This window comes from Bombus affinis, unplaced genomic scaffold (genome assembly GCF_024516045.1).
Source record: "Bombus affinis isolate iyBomAffi1 unplaced genomic scaffold, iyBomAffi1.2 ctg00000786.1, whole genome shotgun sequence".
Taxonomy (NCBI): Eukaryota; Metazoa; Arthropoda; class Insecta; order Hymenoptera; family Apidae; genus Bombus; species Bombus affinis.
This window is the reverse complement of record NW_026109356.1, coordinates 25,988-39,758: the sequence shown is the minus strand read 5'-3', so window position 1 is coordinate 39,758 and position 13,771 is coordinate 25,988. Positions and strand designations below refer to the sequence as shown.

General features: G+C 38.0%; 1 long non-coding RNA gene across 1 annotated transcript; it reads right to left on the bottom strand.

Annotated features, from left to right (window-relative positions):
- Positions 1–6,417: 6,417 nt before the first annotated feature.
- LOC126928280 (uncharacterized) lies at positions 6,418–8,247 on the bottom strand. Its single transcript, XR_007716495.1, has 3 exons — positions 8,121–8,247; positions 6,645–6,774; positions 6,418–6,540 (listed from the first exon to the last, which is right to left on the bottom strand). It is a non-coding gene; the product is annotated as an uncharacterized LOC126928280 (long non-coding RNA).
- Positions 8,248–13,771: the final 5,524 nt, after the last annotated feature.

The window sequence follows — 13,771 nt, the reverse complement described above, 5'->3', positions numbered from 1 at the left end:
CAGACACAACAGACACAACAGACAAGGGTATAAGGTTTGTTTTCCTACAGGCAAGAAAGTGCTTACAGAGGCACTTCCAGTCTGGGAATTCAACAGACACGACAGACGAAGGTACATAGATTTGTTTTCCTACAGGCAAGAAAGTGCTTACAGAGGCACTTCCAGACTGGGAATCCAAAAGACACGATAGACAAACAATACTCATCATGCACTAACACTCCCAACTTAAAGAAAATAATAATAATAAAAGGAAATTCTTCGAAATAGTCCTTAGACTATTTCTGGTGGCAGCAACTACCATATTAATCGGACATCTCGATTAATATTTCATAAACAATCATACCATTTCAATTTTCCCCTTCCGATTAAACTTAAGATAACACAAAAAAAAAAAAAATTTTTTTCTGGATTTAGTCTAGATCAGCACGGAAGGCATAGCACAATCAAATCGAACATAACAGAACGTAACAGTAAAATTTTTTGGTGGCAGCGGTGGGATACGCTCCACAGAGGATTAAAGTTATTACTGTCATTGATAAAATATATATATCTGAAAAATAATGGCAACCAAATTAGAGTCATTGGATGAAGATACGCTTTTGACATTGTCGGAAAAACTAAGAACGTGGGATGCAAATTTTCGAGTAATAACCGATATGATTGCAAAAATGAACGAATTACAAAAAGACGTACGCGAACTCAAAACAATAAGAGAACCTCAGTCACCTGCATCGCCGCCGGCAACCCAACAAGAAACAGTACAGCCAGGTGGATATCCCCAACCGATTAAGCTAAAAGACGCGATCGAGTCAGTACCAGTATTCGACGGACATCGACCCTCAGTATTTCAATTTTTAAGAGCATGCGAGCGCGCACGAAACATGGTTCCTAGGCATCAAGAACCCCAGTTAGTAAAACTATTAATGAATAAGCTTCGCGGACATGCGTTTCTCGCCGTCGAAGATACAGAACTAATAAGTTTGAACGATTTCGGAAACAAATTAAAGGATCTGTTTGGCCTAAAGAAATCTCTTAACGAATACAAAGGAGAATTAGGAACGATATACCAACGACCTAGGGAAGATATATTAGATTACATGGATTGCGTTAGAAATCTTAGGTTAGCGATAATGGACGGAGAAAGAAGCGAGTACGGCACGATATCACCGGACATCCAAGATACAATAGATTGGGAAACGAGGGAAGCTTTCGTTAAGGGGCTCCCAAACGAGGTGTATTTACGCGTAAAGATAGCAGGATACCACACTTTAGAAGAGGCGTATCGCCAAGCCGTCAAGGCAACACAAGAAGTGAAACAAATGAACGATAGAACGCGACTCCAACGACCAACATTTCTGAATAATTACAAACGCGACAACGTACGACCCTTGACTACTAATAACAATATCAGAAACAATCATCAGGATCGAAGGTCCGAACCTCCATCACAGAATTATTCAAAACAGGATATCATAACATGTAATTATTGTAAAACACCTGGGCATTTAGTAAAGGATTGTTATAAATTTAAAGCACGGGTAGATGCTGGAATAATTATACCCTATGCTCAAGAACAGTCGGGAAACCGAACACGTCCTTCGGGGAAATGGGGCGAGCCACGAAGGGACGAATTTTCGAATCGCCCAAGAGTGCAAGCGGCCACAAGGAGGCCGGCGCCTATGCTAATAAAGAGAACAAGGGCAGCTGCCCCCGCGAAATCGACTCCACAATCCGTAATAAGGAACAAAGCGAACGTAACGTCGACTGTAAAATCAAGGGAACAACCATTAAATACTGTGGGGGAACCATCTTACAGCCACGCGAAAATAAAAACAGAGAGTCCGGAATCACAAGGCCAAAAGGAAAAACCAACACGGAAGGAACAGACGAGGGAAAACCACCAGGAACCGGACTCAGATGCGGAAGACGACCTCTTCGGATCATTTCAATAAAATTAAACGATTCTCTAACAACCCCAACTGCACGAATAGTTTCCCCAGACTTAAAAACCAAGACAAGTTTACTACTAGACTCTGGATCAGAAATCAATATTATCAAAAAACCTGCTTTACTCGATTCAGCTATCATCGACGAACAGAAACAAATTGAAGTGAGAGGAATTACGGCAACGAGCCTGGTCTCCCTAGGGCAAACAGTAATACAGGTCGCAGGCCATCCAGTCATTTTTCACGTAGTTGATGACTCATTGCTGATCGATCAAGACGGAATCTTAGGATCCGAATTTTTTGCAGGATGCAAAGCTCGTTTGGATTACGAAAAAAGGCATATCAAATGGGGAAATATTTATATTCCCTTCGACACTAAAGAAAGAATAATCGTACCGAAACGAAGTTCGGTAACATGCTCAATTAATATCGCAAATCCAGAGATAAGAGAGGGATTTATTCCCAAAATCGAGCCGATCAAGGGGATTTACTTTGGTAATGCAGTTGTGAGAAATCATAAAGGAAAAGGTTATCTGAGAATAATAAATACTACTTCAAGAGATTATGAATTTACGACACCAACAATGGTAATCAAAGAATTTGAAAACCTCACCCCGTTTCCTAGTACGGCGTGTAATACAATTTTAAAAACAAAGGAAAGCAGATCTGACAAAATAATTGAATTACTACGACTTGAACACTTGAACGAAGAGGAAAGGAAAAACGTCGAAAAATTGATTCGTAATAATCAAGATAGATTTCATATTCCAGGAGAGACACTGGAAGCAACTGGAATTCTAGAACATAGAATAATTACAACTGATGATATACCAGTTAATACAAAACAGTATCGTTACCCACCAGTACACCGAGAAGAAATAAATCGACAAATTCAAGAATTATTAGACACAGACATCGTGGAACCATCGATATCCCCATACAATTCTCCGTTATGGATCGTACCGAAAAAACCCGATTCGCAAGGGAACAAACGTTGGAGATTAGTTATTGATTATAGGAAGCTGAACGATAAAACGATCGGCGATGCTTTTCCACTCCCCAATATCACAGAAATATTGGATCAATTAGGAAGAGCAAAATACTTTTCTACGTTTGACTTGGCATCAGGTTTCCATCAAATCCGTATGTCACAGGAGGATGCCCATAAAACTGCATTTTCGACACCGTACGGACACTTTCAATTCAAAAGAATGCCCTTTGGATTAAAAAATGCTCCAGCAACATTTCAACGCTTGATGAACTCAGTATTATCCGGACTGCAAGGAATAGAACTATTCGTCTATCTGGATGACATTGTAATTTATTCGAGGTCACTTCAAGAACACGAAAGTAAATTTAACAAATTAATGGAAAGACTAAGGAATGCTAAATTACGATTACAGCCCGATAAGTGTGAGTTCTTACGACATGAAGTAAATTATTTAGGACATATAATTAGTGAAGATGGCGTAAAACCTGACCCAAAGAAAATCGAAGCCGTGTCGAAATTTCCACGACCCAAAAAGGTAAAAAACATCAAACAATTTTTAGGACTAGCAGGATACTACAGAAGATTTATACCCGATTTCTCCAAAGTCGCAAAACCATTGACGCAACTATTGAAGAAAGATACCCCCTTTAAATGGGCAGAAAATCAAGAAAATGCGTTCAATAATTTAAAAACAGCATTAATGACAAAACCCATTCTACAATATCCAGATTTTTCTAAACCCTTTAATCTTACCACAGACGCATCAGGATATGCAATAGGCGGCGTACTGAGTCAGGGGCCGATTGGAAAGGATTTGCCAATCGCATATGCCTCGAGATTATTAAATTCCGCCGAACAAAACTACTCCACTATCGAAAAGGAGTGTTTAGCAATCGTCTACAGCGCAATGCATTTCCGACCGTATCTGTACGGAAGAAAATTTACTATTGTAACCGATCATAAACCTTTGGTGTGGATGCATTCTATCAAGGACCCTACTTCAAGAATCTGGAAATGGAAATTAAAATTGTCGGACTTCGAATTTGACATTATATACAAAGAAGGCAGGGCAAACGCAAACGCGGACGCATTGTCTAGAAACCCTCCGGAGATCTGCCTACCAATCAGGAGGAGAGAAGAAAATTCACCGTATCCTGCACCAAAACGAATCGAATTAGACACCTCAACCGAAGATTCTCCCATATTTGAAGCTAAACCACGTGTCTTGTCCCCATCCCAAGACTCTACAAAACGAAGAAAAGTTTTTACCCGGAAACATTTTACCATAGAAGAAACCCCCGTAAAATACTTTGATCAAGCATTATCTGAACTCGATGCGAAAACAGACGAAGAAATATCCAACCAAGAAAAGGAGGATACTGATACAACAAGCGAAGAGGAACCCTCCATTGTAATCCCAGAACTAACACAACAACAAGAAAGAGACGCGAGACCTACTATACTTGCGGAACTAAAAATTTCGGAAACTCGAGACTCGATTACGAGAGTGAATGATCATAAAATAATATTCATAGATATATATGGCACCCCGATAGATAAAGGAGCCTTAGAGATGAAGGAAACAGGGCGATTGCCTTGTTATGAAAGTTTAATGTTGGAAAAAGCAAGGTTGAATCATGACTCCGGGAAATACATCGTATCCCTACCAATAAAAGAAAATCGAAATATTTCAATAACACCAGAAAATTTATTAAATTCATTAAAATCATTGTTGGACGTAGTTAACGAAAAACAACTAACTTCCTTCAGCATTAGCAAAGGAAATTTAGAAGAGATACCCTGGCGACACATAATCAGGAAATTAAAGGAGGTTTTCATAGAAAAAACAATAACTATTACCATTTGTACCGGGGAAGTAATTACCCCACCAGTAGAAACACGAAGCAATATAATACGAGAAAAACACGAATCATCTGTAGCAGGACACAAAGGAATAACTAAAACTTATCTGAGAATACGACAACACTATTATTGGGAAAATATGAAAAAGGAAATTCAAGATTATGTAAGGACATGCAAGGAGTGCCAATTGAAGAAACTCACAAGGATAAAAACGAAGCAACCAATGATACTTACGGACACACCAGGTAAAGCGTTCGATAAAATCAGTATGGATATCGTTGGGCCGTTGCCAAAAACTCAAAAGGGAAACGAGTATATACTAACTATCCAAGATCTATTGACAAAGTACTCAATCGGGATCCCCATGGTAGGAATCTCTTCAGCCGAGATTGCGGATGCTTTCGTAAAACGATTTATCTGTCGATTCGGGTCGCCGAGAGCTATTCTCACTGATCAGGGAGCGAACTTTACATCTTCGCTAATGAAGAAAGTAGCAAAAAGATTCCGCATTAAACAATACATCACGTCGGCATATCACCCACAAAGTAACGGCTCAATCGAAAGATCTCACCATGTATTGACAGAATACCTGAAGTTATATATTGAAAATTCCAGAAATTGGGACGAATGGGTGGAACTAGCCATGTTTTCCTACAATACCTCTGTACACGAAGGAACGAAATTTTCACCACATGAATTGGTTTTTGGACACTTGGCCAGAGAACCTACTGGTGAAGTGATAATCGAAGAAAACATGGAACCAACATACGCAGAATATCTCACAGACTTGTTCAATAAAATCAACACCGTGCAGCAAATGGCAAGGGAAAACTTGATAAAATCTAAATTAAGATCAAAGGAATATTACGACCGACGAATCAACCCTCAAAATTTTAAAACAGGAGATTTGGTATATCTACTAAAAGAACCTAGTAAAGGAAAATTCTCTGATCAATATACTGGACCATATAAAGTGTTAGAAATTTTGCAAAATCAAAACGTCAAGATTGAAGTAAAAGGACTCCTTCGAACAGTACACTTGAATAAATTAAAACTGGCACATCATCGAAATAGACCACCAGAGCGATTCCAAAATGAGTAATCCAGTAAATAATTACAAAACAGTCAAAGTGGAAAGATACCTCGTGAACAATTATTCATCATAAAAAGAAACAAAACAAGTTGTGGACCCACTCCATAGAACATAGTATACAAGTGTCAACGAATGGATAAACTAACCTCAATTGCTTCAATATATGTATATATGGAAGAAAATAATAGTGTTAAAGCTTCACAATATCTCAATTAAACTAGCGGAATGGTCTTAGCAAACAAAAGGGTACCTTATAAGTTAACAAATTCCATATGCAACAAGTTATCATAGAAGAAAGTGTACACGAAAGAGTTCCAAGAGGATTTGCTACGGATCCATCTTCGCAAAACATAATATATGACGGTATGAAGATACCAAAGGTAATAAATACCAAGGTAACCAATCATAACCTAAAAAAAAAAAGGGGAAGAATGTTATAAATCATCTTGGAATAAAAATGGACAATAATAAGAAGCTTGTTACTCACATCGGAAGATACACATTGAAGCCAACGCTAACGAAGGAGTCAAGACGGCAACAGGAAACTGAAAACAAAGGGAAATTTATGACATCATAACAAAGTTAGGCAAATACTTATAGAATACTAAACCAGACATTGCCGAAGCATTCAAGACGGCAACAGGAAACTGAAAAACAAAGGGAAATTTATGTCATCATAACAAATAATCCAACGCTAATCTATTATACAGATATTTTATAGTGCTTTATATATATCTATATATGTACTTACAATTCTAGGATAAATAAAAGTAATCATAATAAGTGTTGGAAATGTAGCGAAGAACCAGAAAATACCCAACGCGCTCCATATAATTGTTCCAAATAAAGTACTCGGCGGTGAAGGATTAGAATTGTAGAATCTGTAAACAATAATGATGTTAATTAACAATATATAGACTGGTTCTAGAATTACATTATACAGATGTGAAACAACGACAAAATCACATGTTATTAGATTAAAACAACACACAGTATATAAATGTTATAATGATTACACAAACAACACTATTGTCACAAAAATTATTTAACTGCGCTAAAATAGAGGAAACTAAGCGACGAGCGAACAATTATTTCAGTATTAAGCAAACTAAAGACGCGTCGCTATACTTTTACAGGAGACACTCACGAGCGGCCATCTTGGACCGTCATGAACATAGCATAGCTCTTACACGTGTACATCGACTAGAGACATTCACGAGCGGCCATCTTGGATTGCCATGAACATAGGAAAGCGTTTACGCATGCGCACCGAATACACGCAATATTTATGCACATTAAATAAATGCAAAATAATATTATTCCTATTGCAATTATACTTCAATTATTAAAATAAAGTCACAAATAATTTCGCATTAATGTAATGTCGTCACATACTAGAGACATTTACAGGCGGCCATTTTAAATAACCAACACGTGCTAATAGTATCTTTATGCGTTACAAAATAAATCATATTTTCAATTAAAGAATGAATATTTTATAAATAATAATAGAAAAGGGGAAGATCATAACGAAGAAGGAATAAAATAATGATCAATACAACGTAACGCAAGAATAATGTAAATTGATGGGAATATATATACATACATATACATACGCATAAACATACATACACATTTATACATAACACATGCATACGTACAATTGTAAACAAACATTAACATACTAAAACTCTTTCCCTATGTATATACATACATATATAATATGTATACTACGTAATAACAATAATATACACACAAAATGAATACTTATGTAAAACAATCAACATTCATAACAAAGCATATATATTATATCTATTATATTATATTATAATTTTCATGCATGTCCATTATATTTATTGACACACTCATACACACACACACACACACACACACACACACATATATATATATATATATGTCGGGTTGGCGTTACGATTAGAGTTAGGGTTAAGGGCGTAAACGAATCCCTATTGACACTAGACGTGATCACTATGCAATAGAGGAGATATTTACTAGTGCAAACATGACCATGTTGGAATTGGACAAGTAATCGCGATAATTTGATACTCGAGAAGCTAATGACGATGATCTTAGGCTCAATAACGAATCCACGGTCAACGGGATGACGAACTCTACTCTTCTCTAGCGTCTAAGTTGTACTCAATGTTAATGCATGGGGCAATCACTACGTATCCGAGAGTTACTTGAATCGTCGTCGAGATCGTACCGGAGAGTAACTCTCCGTCTCGACGATGCCGTCGAGGAAAACTATAATGGGTGGGTCTAAGGACATGAGATCCTCGGATTCGTCAAAGAAAGCTTTCGTTCCAAAGGTGAGGGAAATTAGCGCTGTTGCTAATTGGTCGATCTCCATATCGGCGTTTTGAAAGAGATGCTGGCCGCCCTTGAGGGGAGGTTGTTGACGGGGGCATCGTTCGTGGAAGATAGGCTTCTCCTATCGTCCCGTAGTTGCAACAAGGACTGTTTGTCTAAATGAAGAACTTTACTTGACTAAATCTTAAGATTTATTGCGGGTCCTCAAGTTAGCTAAACATACTGCGGAGGTATATTGACATCTGGAGATCATCTTACCCGAAGGATAGGATCTGCGTGTGGCGAGCCACGGAACAGAAACCTTTGAAATATTTACTGCCACGTGTCGCTACGGCTATTTCTTTAAAGGAGAGGTATAGAGTTACTCTGTGCCTTTGTTAGATAAAACGTTCATCCCTTGACCGCGGCTACGTTCGGCGACTGGTTGTCGCCTCGAGCCCAAGCTCACTATCATAAACCTCGAACAATCGGAGCGACATTTGTTTAATCTAAATTACGACATTACGGTATTCCCGAGAATCCAAGGAGAGGTTCCGGTGTTTTTCCATCTCCGACATATATATATATATATATATATATATATATATATATAAATTTCGTAACTTATATTGTAAACACTAGAATGTAAAGACATAAAGTGTTAGCAAGGAAATCGTACCGCATTTTTAACACCAAAGACACACATTCTAACTCAACATGAAAATCATACAGAATGTAGTGCAGTACTACCCACACTATACAACATCGACAGACTGGCACAAGTTCGTACCAAAACCGATGGAGGCAATTGCACCACAAGAACCCCGTCCAGACACACGCCAAACATGGCAATATTCAGCACCATCATCGTTGGCCACAAGCGGAATATATATACCCAAAGGGACCTGGATACACTACGAGACCACGTCATGTTCCCAGCTGAGAAAACAGCAATATTAAACACACTGGCCAGAGGAGCAACAGGAAAAGTAATCGTCCCTGGAACGGTAAATATCTTGGGAATCATGGATGAAAACGCACTAACGACACTAGCAAAGAATACTGCATCGAAATTATGGACTGGTTTTATGGAATTCGGAACGGTCAGCGCAGCAATACTTGGAATATTCATAATACTGAAAATGATGAAAACAATAGTTGACATAATTATACATGGATATCAATTACGCGAAACTTACGGATGCGGACTCGCACTACTCGGAGCAATATGGGGCTCAGTCACTCACCTGCAATTGTACATCAAGGGAAAACTCAACGTCGAAAATCAAACACAACCACAAGGAATACCAATTACATCTAACGATACAATATATCAACAACCAACAACCACTACGTCCGCTCTAAATCAGCTGAAGGACACAATCAGTCAAATTTCCTCCGGAAATTTGAACTCCAAGAGGGGGGGTGTCACGTCCCACGCTCCGCACGTGCCGCAACGAAAACATAGATAACCGCAATACACAAACAACGCAAGTGTCAACTCGTATACCTAGAAACAAACACACAGTGCAATGAAAATGGAAATTATTTAATAAAATTTATTAAACATAGTTTATTATTCATATATACATATATGACATCGATATTCTAATAATAAACATAAAATTTATTAAATTGTCTGTCCTATTAGAAAATTACATCCTGAAGATATACATATACATGTGTGTAATACATTACTAAATCATACATGGACCGAGCGAACCATGACTATACACAAAATGCAACCTCAGCAAGGCCAAGCAGCCACGCGACCGGCACATTCCACTGGTATCAGTAACGAAGGCCATGGAAAGAACGCAGACGCAGCATCAGCAAAATACGACCACCTGCAACATGTACATTCTTTCAAGTACCTTGTATATCATTAACACCAAGCAAAACATGAGATGATCAAGAAGACGAAATTTCAGCAAAGGGTGAGATAATCAAGAAAACAAGAACCCCAGCGGAAATAGGCAGTTACGATATTCACAAATTGTCACGTAGTAATGGTACAATTACAAAAGAAATAATCGGTCACGTGACAATTAGGAAGAATATAAATAGAGATTCAGTACTCAATAGAGAGTAGTTGTTGGAGTGCAGTTTTAATTGAGGTCAGAGCTGGTTTTACCTAATTCAGAATTTAATTGAAAGTAGTGTTGAAAGTAGTTATAGTTCAGTTTTAATTGAGAGCAGTCAGACGTCAGTCTTAATTAGGAACAGTGAGTTTAACTTAAAGAGTATTGTAAGAGTATTGCACTTAAAGTTCGGTATTAACTTGAGATTCGGTGATTCATTTATTCTTTTGTTCATTTACAAGTCGATCCGTCTGCGTCAAAGAAACAATCTAGTACATATTGTAATTCCGTTTAATAAAATTGTTAATTAAGTTCGAAGATCCGAAACATCGAGTAACTAATTCACAAATCAAACAAGGTAGGAGATTCGAAATTGTACACCCTCTTCCCTTCTTTTTTTTTACTTTTAATTGAACAAAGTTGTCTTTAAACGAAAGTATCCGTCGGCAGCTATAGTTGACAGATAGAAGTATCAAGTAAATAACTCACATAAAATTTCATTCGAACATTTTGAATTCACGACAATTATTCTCTGTATCGACCAGTGATCACGGTGTTTTCAATCATTGGAAACATCTATGGTTTTCGTTTTCCTCTTCCCATCGTTAGCAGATTGCTCATCCTTGGGCGAGGCCTACGAAGCCACACGGATTGTTTACAGAGAATATAATTACAAAATTGAGATAAACGTTCTTGCTCAACATTTAATAAATTGTTTGGAATAAACTCAATCAGCTTTGGATCTATTTTGTTTACAATTGTTCGCTGTATCAACCAGTGATTACGGTGTTTTCGTCACAGAAAGCATCTATGGTTTTCGTTTTCCTCTTCCCACCGTTAGCAGATTGCTCATCCTTGGGTGAGGCCTACGAAGCCACACTGATTGTCTACAGTGAACTCAGTTACCAAATAAAATAATCATTTACTCATTTACGACTTTACTTGTTGTCAAGAACGAATTATAATTCCATGACGAAATCGAGAAAGAATAGAAAAGATAAAAGTCACCTCAGCAAAAAGCGAGCCGAACGTTGGTACAAACGATTAATTGCTGCAGAAATAAAAAAGGAAGAGAGGAGGCATCGAGAAGAATTAGAGAATAGCGTTTATTATTAATCTTATTGGTACGAATAAATATTATCCTACCAAACATTTGTAAAATTTATCCAGTTAGAAGCTAGAATATTTATTTATTGTACATCGCTGTATAATATATCTACATTTGCATCCGACTGATATTGTAATACCTTCAATCAACTAACAATGAATAAATTAAAATATAGTTAAACCAACATAATTCTGTCAGACGAAATAAATACGTTGCCAATTGTCTATCCCTAATAACTTTAATCCTCTCCCGTGCCAGTATTCCTGCGCATAGCAGGTTAGCCGAAAAGTGGAATTCATTTGCCAGTTGCATCAAACGTAAGTCAACGCTACCCATTAAACACCAGTTAGTAGATAATAGACTCTCACCTAGTTCAAACCCCACGACAGACAGGGTACAAGGTTTGTTTTCCTACAGGCAAGAAAGTGCTTACAGAGGCACTTCCAGTCTGGGAATTCAAAAGACACAACAGACAAGGGTACAAGGTTTGTTTTCCTACAGGCAAGAAAGTGCTTACAGAGGCACTTCCAGTCTGGGAAATCAACAGACACAACAGACACAACAGACAAGGGTATAAGGTTTGTTTTCCTACAGGCAAGAAAGTGCTTACAGAGGCACTTCCAGTCTGGGAATTCAACAGACACGACAGACGAAGGTACATAGATTTGTTTTCCTACAGGCAAGAAAGTGCTTACAGAGGCACTTCCAGTCTGGGAATTCAAAAGACACAACAGACAAGGGTACAAGGTTTGTTTTCCTACAGGCAAGAAAGTGCTTACAGAGGCACTTCCAGTCTGGGAATTCAAAAGACACGACAGACGAAGGTACAACGTTTGTTTTCCTACAGCCACGAAGGTGCTTATAGGGGCACTTCCAGCCTGGGAATCCAAAAGACACGATAGACAAACAATACCCATCATACACTAACACTCCCAACTTTAAGAAATAATAATAATAAAAGGAAATTCTTTGAAATAGTCCTTAGACTATTTCTGGTGGCAGCAACTACCATATTAATCGGACATCTCGATTAATATTTCAAAACAATCATACCATTTCAATTTTCCCCTTCCGATTAAACTTAAGATAACACAACAAAAAAAAAAAAAATAAAATTTTTATCTGGATTTAGTCTAGACTAACACGGAAGGCATAGCACAATCAAATCGAACATAACAGAACGTAACAGTAGCATTCGCCGTATAAACTGCAATGCAAGTAGCGTCTAAACGGTGAAATATCTCCAATAATAGCAAAACAACGCTCAGTTTTCATCAAAATCGAGTAAATGGTCGCATTTTTCGCAACAGTTGGGCTTGTTTCGACACTAAAAACGGCGTGCATATCATTCAGCGTGCAAAATGCGATGGAAATAGCGTTTAAACTTCGAAATATCTGCAACAATAGCGAAATAACGCTCAGTTTTCATCAAAATCGAGTAAGTGGTAGTTTTTGCGCACGGTTGAGCTTGTTTCGACGATAAAAACGGCGTGCATAGCATACGGAGTGTAAAATGCAACGGAAAGAGCATTTAAACGGCGAAACATCTGCAACAGAATCGATATAACGCATAGTTTTCGTCAAAATCGAGTATATGGTCGCATCTTGCGCACAGTTGAGCTTGATTCGACGCTAAAAGCAGCGTGCATAGAATTCGACTTGTAAAATACGATGGAAAGAGCGTTTTAAACGTCGAAATGCCTCCAACAATAGCGAAATAATACACAGTTTTCTTCAAAATCGAGCAAATGGTCGAATTTTTCGAAACAGTTGAGCTTGTCTTGACGCTGAAAACGGCGTGCATAGCATTCGACGCGTAGAATGCGGTGGAAATAGCGTTTAAACTTCGAAATATCTCCTACAAAAGCGAAATAACTCTCAGTTTTTTTCAAAATCGGGTAAATGGTCGCATTTTGCGCACAGTTGGGCTTGTTTCGACGGAAAAAAACGGCGTGCATAGCTTTCGACGTTTAAAATGTAATGGACATAGCGTTTCAACTTCGAGGTATCTGGAACAGAACCGATATAACGCATAGTTTTCGTCAAAATCGAATAATTGTTCGCATTTATCGCACAGTTGTGTTTGTTTCGACTCTAAAAACGGGCGTGTGTAACATTCGCAGTGTAAACTGCAATGCAAATAGCGTTTAAATGGTGAAATATCTCCAACAAAAGCGAAATATCTCTCAGTTTTCTTCAAAATCGAGCAAATGGTCGAATTTTTCGAAACAGTTGAGCTTGTCTTGACACTGAATACGGCGTGCATAGCATTCGACGCGTAGAATGCGATGGAAATAGCGTTTAAACTTCGAAATATCTCCTACAAAAGCGAAATAACGCTCAGTTTCCTTCAAAATCGAGTAAATGGTCGCTTTT